Source organism: Trichoplusia ni, chromosome 4 (genome assembly GCF_003590095.1).
Source record: "Trichoplusia ni isolate ovarian cell line Hi5 chromosome 4, tn1, whole genome shotgun sequence".
Classification (NCBI taxonomy): domain Eukaryota; kingdom Metazoa; phylum Arthropoda; class Insecta; order Lepidoptera; family Noctuidae; genus Trichoplusia; species Trichoplusia ni.
This window is the reverse complement of record NC_039481.1, coordinates 7,586,709-7,602,578: the sequence shown is the minus strand read 5'-3', so window position 1 is coordinate 7,602,578 and position 15,870 is coordinate 7,586,709. Positions and strand designations below refer to the sequence as shown.

At 33.8% G+C, this 15,870-nt stretch overlaps 1 protein-coding gene across 1 annotated transcript in view; it reads left to right on the top strand.

The window, feature by feature from the left end:
- Positions 1-15,870, top strand: part of LOC113492829 — a 143,034-nt gene that overhangs the window by 1,441 nt on the left and 125,723 nt on the right. The window lies entirely within an intron of this gene.

Genomic DNA, 15,870 nt, shown 5'->3' with positions numbered 1-15,870 from the left:
ACGTGACATCATCGACTCTATTCAATGAAGAAACTAAAACATGTGTGATGTGTGCGATATATTGTTCACTGCAAATATTTTACACAAATGTTTGACAAGGTTTACATGAAACGCGTAACACACGCTCTAAGTAAACGGAGGCATATAGAATGTATTACGAGGTTCTCGAGTATGTATTTGTATCGCAAATATTCCGCTACGTCCATATAATAAGCATTAACAGAAGGTCACAAGCAAATACCGTTTATATCAGCCCACATATAACATTAGCTGAACGTTTTATTTCTACTATTCAAAACTTTAAACATGTGTTTCTTGCGCAAACGCAGTACTTTGGCAGCTCGTTCTGTTTGAAGATCATGGAATTTATCATAAAACGCCATGCGCCTGCATAGATAACTATCCATTGGTGTAATGACAAATTCAAAGCGCTCGTCGAAATAAAATGAGTCCAATGAACCAGTCCAGTTCGATGCTATTCAATCATCGAGCGCAGCGCTCTGATTTACTACTTGTACATATGTAACTATGTATTGTACAGCTCGGTTCGTTGCATTTTTGTCAAATTGCCAATTTTTCTGTTGAATAGGGTCCCACCTACAGCGAGCTCTATAACGCGCTCAGTGGACACAAGATCGTGCCTTTTGTCACAGTGTAACCATCACTGTGACACATATAATTTTAATTCATCACAATTTTGTTATCTTGTATTTTGAGGTCAGAAGTTCTTCGGAGAAGTTGAACTAACAATAACTATGAGACATTGTTTTTTAATTGGACCAATTTCTGAAAATTATGGACATAAGATAGTAGATAGTAAGAAAATCACAAGGCGTCGATCAAATTAAACTAATATAATTAAACAACCTGTCCTTAAAACGAGGTAAGTAATAGTAAATACAATATCAAAACACTCAGAAATGTAATAGGAACAAGTTAACAAAATAAAATCAACAAATAGTCCACAGAAAGTTTGTAAGGCGTGAGGTGGTGTCTAAACATGCGTTTTCGTATAACCACCGCTACATTTACGCACGTGGAATTATAAATAACGATAGCAGGATACGAAATCGAGAAATTCATGTCACGGAGTGCATTGTACATTCCGTTGGAATGTCACCCACAAATCGAACCTGTCCTTCCTATATTACCCGTGCTCACTTGACTATGAGACTCTCGGCTACATTTCTAAACGGCAAGAGATTGTTCACCTCCTCGACGGACTACTACGCCGGCACAGAAAAAATAGTGTTCCAAATTTAAATCGGTCCAAACGGCGGGAATGGCTTGGCTAACGCCCAGCAGCGTTAGCCGATTAGAACCGACCGTCATCCGAATGCATCCGAATCTTGCCGAGGAAATCGGAATACATTCATCGTTCATCCGCTCTGTTCGTTAAATCATCAGTGGCTCTATAGATTCTCGTCTGAAAACTCATGTAAAATGTGTACGGGCTATGACATTTGCATGAATAAAACCGTAGAAAATCAAAGCTGCATTATCACCTACGATCATATGATCGTTAGGAAGTAGCGGATAAATTGGGCGGAAGTGATTGTTCACAATTAACTGTTGCGTATGACACGGGTGTCGTGTGAGAAACCGTTCGTGCAATCATCGGCAATTGGGACGCGGTGTTGCGCAACATGTTTCGAGAACGAGAACACTACCAAATGTCACGAATCCAGAACAATTGCAGTTTATCTCGCACGAGTGTGGGGCACGTGGCGTGTCGATCGCGGTGATATATCGCCACCCAACCAGAGCTATTTTTAAACTTGTCTGTGACATTTGGAGGCAAGTCCAAAAAAACTTGATTTGGTATCTGCACCAAAACTATACGACAAAAAGTATATTTTGCGCAGTCTTCGTCATTTTCATTCACGTTCAGACTGAAGCGTCACTGTTTATTTACGTCTACAACATAACGCTTATTTATCGCTACGTTGTATCCCACCTACAGTTATAGAACTCTACCAAAAGGGTTATGGACATGTAGCTAATGTCTAAACATTACCCGTCTGATCAGAGCGCAGAAACTTGTCCTAAGTTCTAAGCGATAGTGAAGTAATAAAAGTTGATTTGAAGTAGTTTGGCTAGGCAGGGACTCAAGGCCGATGGGTCGGTCGCATGCTCTCACGCGATGCAGGACGGAAACAGTTAGTGCTGTATGTAGCTGTCCAATTCTAGTTGGTGCTGTTGACTTTTTTTATTGCCTGCATTACTTGAATAAGGCTGTTGTATTTTAGGCACTGCAGCAGAAACATGTAGAATAGAAAGCTGTGTTTAAATCTGCGATCAATCGTTACCTTACCGATCCCGAGCGCGAAGTTTGTTTAAAAGCTGACTTAAACTGGAACTAATTTTTTTCTTTCTAGTTGTCCTGAGATTGGAGGATGTGGCTTAATCATTAGATTTGTGAATAGAATAAAAAAATGAACCTCAGACGTCGTTGTCAAAAAAAAGAAAATACTTAATAAGTGAAAGCTAGTAGTAAAAACTATAAACGAAATGATTGAGTAGAGATAATACTACATATGTTAATGAGTTAAAACTAACCACTTTAATATACATATGTACGCGAAATCAAGATTTTTATCGATTTCCACGTAATTATATCTTCATTTACGACTTTCATTAATCCATAAAGCCCCGCGCGGTGCCCGGGCACCGCGTTTGACATAACGCGACTTTTCCCTATAGCCCCGCGCGGTGCCCGGGCACCGCACCTGTCCACTCGACTTTAACACTTGAAATCACTGTTTACAAACTACTTTTGTATAAAGAAGTTGAGTGACATGTGTCGTTAGTGACATTTTCTATGTCGTGAACCAAAAACGAAACGTAATCTACGCGCCATTATTTAAAATTTGATCAAGACATTTGTCATTTGCGCGGGCCGTTGCGCAGTGTGGTGCAGTGTTGTTTTTTGCGGATTTCACAAATTTGTCTGAGGTTAGTGCTGTTTTTTCTTACTAATGTGATTATTTTGTTTATAATTATGCTATTTAGGTAATTAGTTGTAAGAAATACATTGTTATAACAATTAGATAAAGCCAGATAAAATCCGTTAGAATGTTTAGGAATTCCGAGTGATTTATTGTGATTTTGTTTAGTAAATACAGTAAAATGCATTATTTATATGCTATTAAGTAATTTGTGCAAGGTTTCACGGCGATTTATTAATGTATTTATCCATTTTTTGTAAAATAATAGTAAGCTTAAATTTGTTGTTATTTATAAAAAAAATATATAAAAATGGCGGTTTGTTGACAAATGTTCAGCCCGTCGATTTTCGTCTTTATCCCGTTAGTTATAAAGTCTAAATCCGAGTGAATTTTTTTTTGTTTATTTTTTTTTATTTTTTTCTTAGGGAATGAAGTGTGTCGATAAATGTACGATATTTTTTTTTTAATCGATAGTGTCGCTTGAAAATTGTAATGCTTTAATATAATTTTAATTAATTATTTTTATTACTTATGATAATATTACGTTTTGAATAGATAGTATTTTTTATCGATAGTTATGATTATATATTGTAATGAGTTTGAAAAATTTTAATTAATTATTTTATTTTTATTTATTACCTACTCATAATAATTTACGTTTTCGTATTATAGTAATATAGTATTTATTTTTATTTGTTAGTGATGATTGTATGTTGTTATATTTTTTAATTACTTATAGTAATAAAATGTTTCGAATAGATAAGTGTGTCGAAAGGTATGATTTTCTCCGTTTTGTTTTACAGAATGTCAGCTTGGCGTCCAAGTTACGAGGCTCCTCAAGACTTCATCGCCCTTCTCCATAACAGCAAAGACGAATTATTGTTTTTTGTACACATCTGAACTAATTAATTATAAATTGTCAATAAAAATGCCTTCATGTTTTTGCATTTATTTATTTTTTCTTTTATTTTACATGTTTCATCGTAAATAAATATACTTTTTTTAATTATATTGTATTTTTATTTACAAATACTAAATACCTTACAAAAAGACCAATTATCGATAAAGTTTCAAAAAGTGATGGAACATCACTAGTTGTTTCAATGCTTTGCCACGTCAATGTTTATGTGGTTTTATTATAAATATCTCAACGTCTTTCATCTAATTGTTTACGTAATTAGATAGCATAGGCCCTTGTTCTCAATATTTGGTTTCAATATTTGTATATTTCTTGTAATCAAACTCACAGGATGGGTTTAAAAACTTCCAACTAGTAGAATATACATACTTTTTCGGTTTTTATTTGTTTTTTGATTCCTGATACATAGAAAATATATCTATTAATCTTTATTCGTTTATAGAATAATCAAATATAGTGTTTTATGCAGATAAAACTCGTTTTGTAAAAAACAATATTTTCCGACGCCATTTCCTGACAACCTTCACCTGCTGTCATTTTATTTTTGACATTTAGTTCCGGGGAGGAGTAGTTTTAAAGGAGGATTAATTTAATAACTCTAAAGAGGTTATACTACAAATAGTTTAGATGTGTAAAAACTAATCTCCCTTAAAATACGCGATGCCGAAAAATCGGAATTCGGTAAAAGATTCGAAGGATCTTTACATTACATTTATATGTAGAATGGAAGAAAGGAATAGCCAAGCCAGCAGTAACGTATTAGAATTTCATGCAATCAAAGTTTCTAATAGTTTTTATTAATTAAACTATTTATGTAAAAGTCGCGTTAAACGGAAGTTTCAAAGCCAGAGCAAGGTTTCAGCGTTATTTTAACTTCACCGTGAACATTATTGTGTAGTTACGTACTTGTGAAGTTCTCAGGGACCTTTCATTGTCTTTGCTATCATGAAATCAAGTTAAACTATGTAAGTGCACAAGTTTCACTATTCACAAGTCTCTTGTGGCTTTACTACTTGGCCATCACGTAATGTTTGTTAAATACTTTACTCACTTCAAGCTGTCTTTTGTATGCTTTTGTTAATTACAGTTTTCTTTACGTCTCTTAGAACTAACAAAAACTGAAATAGAAAACTTTGTAAGTGTACTAGCAAATGGTACTATAGTAACAAACCTCACGTACACAAAAAATCTGTGTTAGTTCTTGACAGTATTATGCCACCTCTGTTCTAATTTCAAATTGAAACTTAGTTTTCTTTTTGTAACAATGTTTTCTCTATAACCCACCAGTATTCTTGAAATAATACAAAGAAGGACAATCATTATAATTGTTGATAATTTAATAAAAACTATTTAGTTACAATGAGAAAAAATATTTTTGATACAAGTAAGTGAAAATAGGGTTAAGTCACGCGACTACGTGTTGTAACTTTAGTTACTTATAATATTTTAAAGGTCGATACCCCGTGCTTTCACATTAAACATACATTTTAATAAATCCTCAAAGTATTAATTTAGGACTATTTCATAGTATAGTACCTATTAACATCGTAAGGTTTAAACTAGTTACTGCAATAGAGCATAATTTATTTATTAAGTGATCGTCGACATATATTTTCTATGATAATTTAGCCTATATCGATAAGATTGGTCCTTATCGACATGTAATCTCGATTGTATACATTACTCGTTCCACCTAATATGCGTCAATGACCGATATGATGTGTAACTATAATTGGCGTTTCGCGGCGTCTGTGATGTTCAATAAGACGGAAAAAAGTTGACGACGCCTAAACGGACAGGTGTTGTCAACATTTTTATAAATGTTGTATTGTGATACAGATAAAATAGACGTGTCGTGTTTTTAGGCTTTTACTCATGTCCGCCCCCAGTCTAATATGATGTATATGTATATATATAGGTATTAATACAGACTATTTATGTTTCGGCGTGTGATTGATCTGCGCGAGTTAAACGAGTTGTGGTTAGTGCTCAGGTTAATGTTGTTAACTGTGACAACGATCTACTGTTACTGAGACTGGCGGACGTTTAAACCTGCGGTCGTTTTATTAACTTTACTTCATTTAGAAGTTTTGTTTGAAGGTCTTTGATTAGCTGCGACCTTGCGCGGTTGCCATGACAACATTATCGGCATCTTTAACACATTAACAGATATTTGGCAGTTATTATGAGTAACACTGAAGACTGTGACGCGGATAAAAGAACACCATCATTTTCATTTACTAACGACATCTAACTTAACTTTATCCTTACTATCTTGGTTATTTGAAACATCCCAACCCATGTCTTTATGTATATTCTTAAAGAAAAAATGAGCTTAGGGTGAGCAAAATTGGGATAACCTACTTCTTTTGAGATTTATTATCAGAAGTCTACTACCACCTTCCAAAAAGAAAGATGGCTGTCGACAAAGAAGCGAGACGGCACTACAAGGTATAGAGCGACACAGCCCTTAAACTAAGAAAACTGCTGTAGCGAAAACACATTTGCGATTTACCGCGGTATTTAATTAATGTTCCTAACCTCAACTTGAACTTGTTCTACTATTTATGTATTTCTTATGAAATGACGTGTAGTTATTGTGTCATCGTCGTGTATGAGTTAGCATTGAGACGTGTCTGTATTTTACAACTATTTTCCTTAAAGGATTTGAATCTTTACTTCGCCTGTTAAACTTTAGCAAGAACTCTACAGGCTTAATCGGATTTATAAGAGATTTTTAATGTTTAATTATGCGCATTATACAAAAATAATAAGCTTTACTTGACACGTGTAAATAAATAAACTGGACAAGTGCGAGTCGAAGGGTTCCGTTTGTTTTATTTTACTCAATTTCGTTTACCACTACGAAAAAGGAAAAACGGCATAAGATACCCTATTAATGACAGTCCGTCTTTCACCAGGCTATGTCATGAACCGCGATTCTTGTTTTCTAGCTGCAACAGAAATGCATAATTGTGAAAATTTCATCTGCCTATCACAACATTTGCTGTTTATGAGATACGTCATTTCGTCTTAGTGATAAGGTCTCCAGGTGAGGACCCAAAAGAAGGAATAACAAATTAAATTTTTAATTGTAGAACAATTATAATTTAATAATCATATAATTTTACACAATAAAACAACAACTTATTAAGTATTGGCTCACATGAGAATCATGGTTTGTTGAAACATATTATGATTGTAAGTATAAATATTATACTCTTAATTTGGCCCCCTATATTTATATTATACACGGTGATTTTTTAGTCGTCTTACAAAAGTAGCCCATTTCAGTAGTTTCAGTTTTCCAGTAAAAAATCACGGTGTATAATATTACGTGTTAACTTTCCCACTTAGTAATTTAATTTAAGGCTTCCTAATAAGGACAAATATGTATAATAAATCGGCTACAAATAAAAAAATTTGCACAGCGCACTAATTAAATTGCATCTCCTTTGTCCACATTTTGACATTACAAACCATTCCTATTAATTTGCAGTATAACCTCACTTGTATTACTTTAATTCTATATTTAAAGATTACGTTATACCTAGAGTGCAGAAAGACTCACCATTTCTACCACATTTTCCATTTCTCTGTATTGTTCGTAGAGTTACAGATGTACTGACATTTCGTTCCGCGCAGATTTCTCTCGTGTCGTTCCTTATTCATAGGATACTCTAGTGCAGAGTGTCGACGAAAATAGTGGTAATGTTGTGGCTTCAATTTTGTAATCATTGTTGTGTTACGGATTCAATTTGATAATGTATAGATTAGAGATTAGCTTAAGTTGATAACTTTCATTAGCATTTTAAAGACTATATGTCACTATATGATTTCTCTTTGCCGTAAATACTTACAATAAAAAAAATGTGATGCAATAGCGTCAGATTAAAAAAAAAAAGTATTTTAAGAATTGGAGTTCTGAAACTAAATGAAAAAAAGAGACTTATAAATTCAAAATTTTACATTGGCTATCAAGCATTAAAATTCAAATAAAGAATTGACATTAAAACAGTGTATTAAACTGTATAGAAGGTAAAAGTTATAAAAAACATTTACATAACAGTTATGTATTATTTATGATATGATTAAATTGATATTGCATAGAGCGGACACGAAACTAATCAACTAATAAACTACATGATCCCAGCCGCGGAAGTTAACGCCGGCATTTTGTCCGCGTCTTATTAGTGATTAGACATACAATTTATGTCATGTCAAAATAAATTGAGCGTTGGATCTGTATGTACTTTCACTTTTGTGCAATATATCGCACGATACCACCACTTGAAAAGCACCTTAAATGAACTAGCCTAAGGTACATTTTTGAGATTCGTTTTTACAATAGTCCTGTGTTCGACAGTACATATTGGTATGGCTGAGGCTGTCGGTAATCATGACATTATCACTTGAAGCCCAGGTCAGATCAACTTCGAAAGGTGTAATTTTCAAGTATAATTCCTTTGACGCGTTATAAATTGGACATTCACTCGATTAACTTGGGAAAACCATATTCAAGCCTAGTTAACGATTAGGTAAAGATGAATATTTTTTTTAGAGTTGATGTTAGGCACAAAACTTCTAAAATAAACACCTTAAAGTAAATTTGTCACTACAGTCTTTTTCTCTTTCTTATAAGAAAAGAAGGTACCTATTTCTTCTTATTTTTTATGGCATTAACACATGCAGCTTTTAACATGAGTTCAGCTTTCACGTGGTTTTTACCCTTGAAGAAATCTTAGATGTCCTGGTTTGCTGACGATGAGTAAACACTTAGTACCTTTATCAATTTATCCTTAAATATTATTATACGTATGCAATCAAGTAAAAATGGACACAATTTCAAACCCTTCACAAAGAAACATCTCGTATAAATATGGAAACTCTGTAAATGACAGTTATTTTGATTGAAACACCGTGTGGCATGATCCTGACTCGTCTGCGGCGAAGCAATCCCCTTCCTGTGGGCTCCGGATAGAACAGGACCGGCCTTTTTAGAAATAGATTTATTTGTGTCGGTTTAGGACTGGCTTGTTCCCATTCCCTGTACTTAATAACACCTTTACAGTATGTACAGAGACTTAGAAATATCTAAAATTCTCGGATCAGGTGTACGTTATTGACCTCCTCCGAAACAGTTCTTTGAACACACAACAACAACAATTTTTTTTGCCTATTGGCTAGGTCTGAAAAAGGACAACATCTATTTTTCATACCAACATAATTTATTCCCAACAAATAATTTGTATGGCAAACAACGATTGCTGGGGCAGCAGGTATTCATTGTATTTTTAAGATTAAGGTGCCACTAAACGAATTGACGTCTCAATATTCGGCCATCAGTTGCCTTAAAATAAGATAATACGGAACGAACCACATCTGCTTGGCTCCGCAGAGAGCCCGAGGCCCGTAAACTATGACTTTCACTTTCACACGTTAGTGGGCTGTTCTTACATAACTTATTAGCGAGCATCACTTTGATAATACAATTTTACTAAGGCCGCCGTCACGACAAACGTGGACCATCGCGTCACGAAGCTACTACGTATTATGAGGAAGAAATGCATGCCGTGTAAAAGAGACCTCAACTACATTAACTACATGCTTAATACCTTTTTGATAAAAACACCATTGATTCGAGATGGGCTTATAAGTAATACTAGTCTATATAAGTAGTACCACTGTTCTGCACAGGCCTCTTCCCGTATAGGCTTTGAGCATTAATCTTCGCCTGCAGTACTTTGCCTGCTTTGGGATCGAACCTGCAACTCGTGCATACAAATCCATAGATAGATCCTTAAGGCCAATCACGTTTTTAAAATAAACAACATTCCTTGTAATCATAACTGCAGCAAGTAATAAAACATCGTGACGCGATGCAAGGCGTGACGTTGTACGCAACATTTAGCGTTTATAACAGACAACGGGTACCACGGTATCCACGGCCCAAGAGCTAATAGTTATTATTCAACGTGTGGGCAGCTTGAGGTTACTTTGTGAACAATACTGTAGTACAGTCTGCTTTGTTTTCGTGTTATAGTAAATATTATTACAATTGTTTGATGTATCGCGAGGCCTTTTGTCTTGATGTTCAGCTGTCAGAGTACCAAATCATCTGGCCTTATAATCATAATATATCTACAGAGAGAAATGCTTGATTGGTAGCTCAAATAAGATATATTATTCTTATCTATACATATAAATTGTCTTAATGTACCTACACTCGTCTGTATGAACGAGAAAAAAAGGCGAACAAAGCCTACATCAATTAAAACTTCCCGTCTTAGGATGTTAACTGTTCAAGTGCCACCATTGAACAATTGAATCGCACATAAATTATGCCTACTATCTATTGTACTAAATAATCTTAGATATTTGATTGTTGTGACGGCGACTAATGTTTGTAAACTAATATCAGCTGTTTCCTGTAGCATTATCAACAACATTATTTATGTTATGATAAAGTTTCATGAGTTATTTTATTACTATTTCACATTCGAAAAATGATAACTATAAAGACACTAGACCGAATCTAGAAGGGAATATAAAAATACCTCGCTCCCGCCAAATTCTTCGCGCCAAAAAAAATGTCTTCGATATTATTTACTTTAGGCACAGGTAAGCAAATTGTATGCCACTCGATCTCAATCGATCATTTTATTTTATTACATTCTGTCGCTGTGATACATGTAGATATGCAATTATATTTATTTAAATACATCGAAAAGAATACAATACATTGTATGAATGAATATGCAAAAGGCTTTTTGTATTTGTGTACTGACGATACTCTTTAGTGAAACTGTAATTTATGGTTAAAACAACCGCTCGTTATTTTTTTCAGTAAGTCATTTAACCCTTATAATGGCGTCTATTTAGATCTACAGATAACTTCCATTGTTAAATTAAATAACAAAGCTGTGAAACTAGATTCAAGGCTTTCGACGTTTAAATAACATATTATGGGTAATAAAAATATATCATTTAGACTGGTAAGTAATTTCCAAACAAGGACGTTTGATACATAAATTAGGGTTCAAATGATATTTCATATTGAATTTACAAACAGTGGACTGAAATGTGTAGGATATTAAAATTAACACAAAGAGAATTACGGGCTGTAAGCCTGCAACTTGTAGAAAGCTGTCAAGTTGAAAATCCTACGGTGACACTTAATTATTGCTTATTTAAAAGTAAGTTACTTAATTCTTTGTTAGTGCTCTATCCTAAAAAATAATAATAAGTTAACTTGTAGACAAAAAACTGTTTTGCTCATTAAAACTCAAAACTGTTTCATTTAAAGTAAAATTTAATTAGATATGTACCAAGAATTTCCGTCCGGCAGATCTTTTAATTATTCGTTAATTCATTGTAGGTTAACCTTCATGGGAATTTGATTCGCGAAATAAAACAATGTTATACAATTTAAACAGTTTTTGTTTAGTTAATTACTGTCTAGCTCTCAACTTAAACACTTTTAATTTCAGTAATCATTCGCTTGATTATTGCCAATTTTGATTCAATGTTATTGCTTTGATTCTTGGTTATTGCAAACCACATTTCCTGCTCTCAGGATTCATTTACCCTTCAACTCACGCTTGTATTACCGTGTTAAGAGGATCACACGGAACCTTTGATTGCATGAACATCCGAATGGTTGGTATCACCAAGCTGAAGACAGCGCGCGACGTGTTGCGGCTTCGATCTCCGCGTAGGACATACGTTGCTTGTCCTGGTTATGGGTGTCTTTCCATGATACTTGAATATTTGTCAAACCCCGCCACGCTTTCTATTTTTAAAAATAAAAGAAGACTGAAACGTTGAAATACTCATTTAACATAGTCGTATTGCTTTTATGGTGTTTTGTCTTGTCACTTAGGTACATTTCTCATAAATTCGGCCGCCTTAAGTTTCTGTCAAATCTAGTAGAATCTATTAGATACACATAGAATAACAGCATCACATAGTTGGTAATGTTGGTACGCCCGAAACATGGCGTCGGCACAGCAAACTAACCATCTCATTAACGTCACACCAGACAATTATGTACTTAACGTGTTTGTAAATCACGAGCCCACAGCAACATTGTCATTACACGTCGTATGACATTTTAAGTTTATATCTCTGACTGCGGGCTGACTTCGCAAATCATTGTCAAAATACTCAGGATGTTAGCTTAATGCAAGTCATAAGAAAACCTTGCTAGGGAAAACCTGTTAAGTAATTATCTAAAAATAGAACTTGTAAGTGAAGGGCATGAAGATGTTGAAATAAATCTCATAAATTTGAAATAAAAACCGGTCAAGTTCGAATCGTATTTGCGGCACTGAGGGCATACAAATAGGCTACAGAAAACAAAATTCAACAAAGAGAGTCGTGGAAGGATTTGGGGGAGGCCTTTGCCGAGCAGTGGAACACAGTAGGCTAGAGAAAAAAAATGTGTGAAAATCTCAAGGTTCATGAGGGCGGACAGACATACAGACGGCGGACCCTCTGAAATAGGGTTCTGTTTGACTCTTTAGGTACCTACGGACTCTAAAAAGAAAAGAAACCGTTTTTCACATACTCATCTACGCACTCAGGTCAGTCTACGCGCAAACTTTATATCATTAAATTGGACTGGACATATAGTTCAGGCCATTAAGAAATATTCGTCCTTGTGTCAGCTGGTATAAAGAGACCAATTATTTAGGCGTTACACCTGAGTGACACTAAATATTCACACGTCTTATCTCGATGTCTTGTTATTTACACAAGTGATTTGCAGTAGCTCCGTGCTAAAACATACCAGAACACCTCGGAATACGCTAAATTGTGGCGCAGTATTACGCCTTTGCGACAAAATCAACAACAGCTGTATTTAGTACAGAAAACTATGTATATGTGCTATATGCCATTGTACCTGCTTTAATTACGTACGGTAACATTTTTACGAGAACACAGGTAATAAATACGATTTTATCTATCTTTTTATTACGTAAAAATAAGGTTTTCCAACTCTACATTTATTATTAAAGCCACAGTTAATATTACTTTGTAAATCATGAAGTTATTTCCAAATATATTGAAGGCCGTGCAAATACTCGTAGTTGAATGGAATGTGTTCATAACAGAAATGAATTAATTAACGCCTCTGTCACTCACTCAGACGCATGGTTGACGTAAATAACAGTTGTAAATATCCTGTATTTATTTAATATCACAGTAATATAGTCGGTACAACATTGTAAACAAATAAATGGTAACTTCCAAGTTATTCTGTACCCGTCTACTAATGTTAGAAGATCATTTTGAAGTAACTCGATTTATGTCTTATTTCGTTATATATAAGTGTTCAAATCCCGCATTGAATACACTTTAACATTGATATTCAAAGATATAAGAAAATGACTTCCAATTTAACAAAGCCAGGAGCACATACATACATATAATTATGTTTTCAATCAAAATAAAATAATCATCTGTAAACTCCCAATGGGCTTTAGAATGTCTACCCAATTACTTGTTCGTAAGTATTCAAATTTTACTACAGTCTCAACGGCGAACAATTTATCAATACGACACGTAATCTTACATCCATAAACTATACAGAGCAATAACATATTATTTTGTAGCATAGAGTAATAAATAATTCTAGTTTGTAAGCTTAAACCCTTTCCAACTTGCTTTCTACATCATTTGAAATTACAATTCCACACCAAAGAGTTCAAAAACTCGGCTTTCGTTTATGACTACCAGTTTTAGCGTCATTTGATACGCGATGTAACGCGTTCTATTAAATATGAATTTTAATACTTATAGCTCGGAGAGATGACTTTGATAACTCTTGTTTAAGTGTTTTATTTGTTTTTGTCTTTAAGAAAATATTAGACAAAAGGTCTATTTAATCAGTGAGTTAAATAAAAGTTGTTTATCAGGCACATTTCTTAAGGAATCTCAAATTGTTTCTGGATAAAAAGAACTTCAAAATCTTTAATATCTTCTTGTAGGGATGTTTGATAGACAAACAGTGGCGCAGACAATCGTTATTGCGTAAATTGACACAAACACATAATAATTTATCGAGTCCTAGCGCCCGCTCCGCTTGAACAAGAACCAATTAAAAGGATTAAAAATAATTGACAACGTTCCATGATAAGTATTTTATTATTAATTGCTGATTAAATTCTTGTTTGGTTTCGCCCGTGTGTAATGGAATATCAGAATAGTTATAACATCAGTTCATTACCGTGGAATAATTTAGTTATGGCGGGAAATGCCGTGTCACTGACACTTGTCGCGATGGCAATGGACGATAACTAACGCCTTGGATTTATAGGTTATGTTTTATGTCAATGGAAAGAAAAAAGTAAAAGTGTTAAAAATACGATTTAATTATTAGTTTAAGAGTAGTACACAATCGTCTTACAGTTTTCTAAAGATCAACCTGTTATGCCTCACCATTAAATATCCACAAATAAAATATTGATTACAATATAAGAATTTAATTTATAATATTTGGACAATTTTATTCCATAACAACATACTTCTTTAGAACCATCTTTTAGAATTTAGACCAATGCTTTCGAAGCTAAATCGCTTAGTATCTAAAGCCTAATTCTCATTATGAAGGTATGAAACACACATGAGCTATAATTTATTCCTGCCGTTTGTATGAAGCGGTTTATGCGCAGACATTAGCTATCGTGTATGGGCGCATTAAGTTCATTAATGCATCTATTCAGACCGTTTACCGCAGACAAACTGCTGTACGGATTAAACAAACAATAACACTGCATTAAGCTTGTTTGTTCTTTTAGGTATGATAAGTACACAATTTGAAACATCAACCCAAAAATCCATTTTCACGAGGAATTTAGTATTTGATTTTTAATAAAGAGTTACTTGTCTGTTAGAAAGTTCAACTAGATAAATTAATAATGGTATGTTTATTTAAAAATGTAATTTATCGTATTCGAATGAGATATTTACTTTAAATCGGCACTTAATTAATTTCACAACAAATGACTCTATCAACGCTTAGAAAACCTTTCAACTTATGTAAGAGATTAATTGTGAAATAATAAAATACGAAAGCGTGATTAAATTAAACATTAAGTAAACGAGTATTCACAAAAACTAAAAACGGATTTGAATTGCAAATGGCGCGCGAATAACTTTGACGCGAGGCGGGAAATCAACCTCTTGAAGATAATACATGTTTTATTACTATTTCTTAGCAAATTTAATTAATAGATAACGTTTATCTTTGAAAGTAATAAAAAACGTCCTAGTTTCACTTCTACAGATAGTAAAACACTACAAAGTACTAACTAATGAAATTTACAACTTTTATTCGCACGTGTAGTTAGTAAATTAGGTGATTATATTAAGTCATTTAAGTCGTCGTTGTACAAATTATAGATAATAATATGAGGCAAAAGTATTCATTAATTAAAAGGGTGTTTGTGAAGCCTTTTAACAAGCTATTTTCTGTAATTCCAGGATTCTTTCTTTTAATTTTTTAGTGCTAAATTATTATTTAAGACCGATGGATTAATTAAATCTCCTTAGCGATTGTGGACGGACGCGGCGTTCGTTGCTTCCTTCACATGTATTGAACGTGTTTGGATAATTTAATTAACTACAGAAATAGATCTAATCCTGTCTTAATTTATTGTAAGACCATTTAGTTTTAAGCGGGTTCTCGAACATACATAAATCAAAGTTAAGTGTTAACGTGCCCTCTAGTGGTGGAGTAAATCTTGCGTTAAGATTTTACGATACTAATAATAGATGAGTATTGTAAGGTGAGTAGTTGGAGCATATATATGGAATGTATGCTTCCGCGTAAGTTCAATAATCTATATACATATAATAAAATTGTAGAAAAGTGAAAACTGTACATTGAATATTTTTAAAAAAGAATAATTGAAAGGTGGTCTACGAACGATTCCGATGCCGAAAATATGATTTTTAGAATTTTTGTCTGTTTGTCTGTTTGTCTGTTTGTCTGTATGT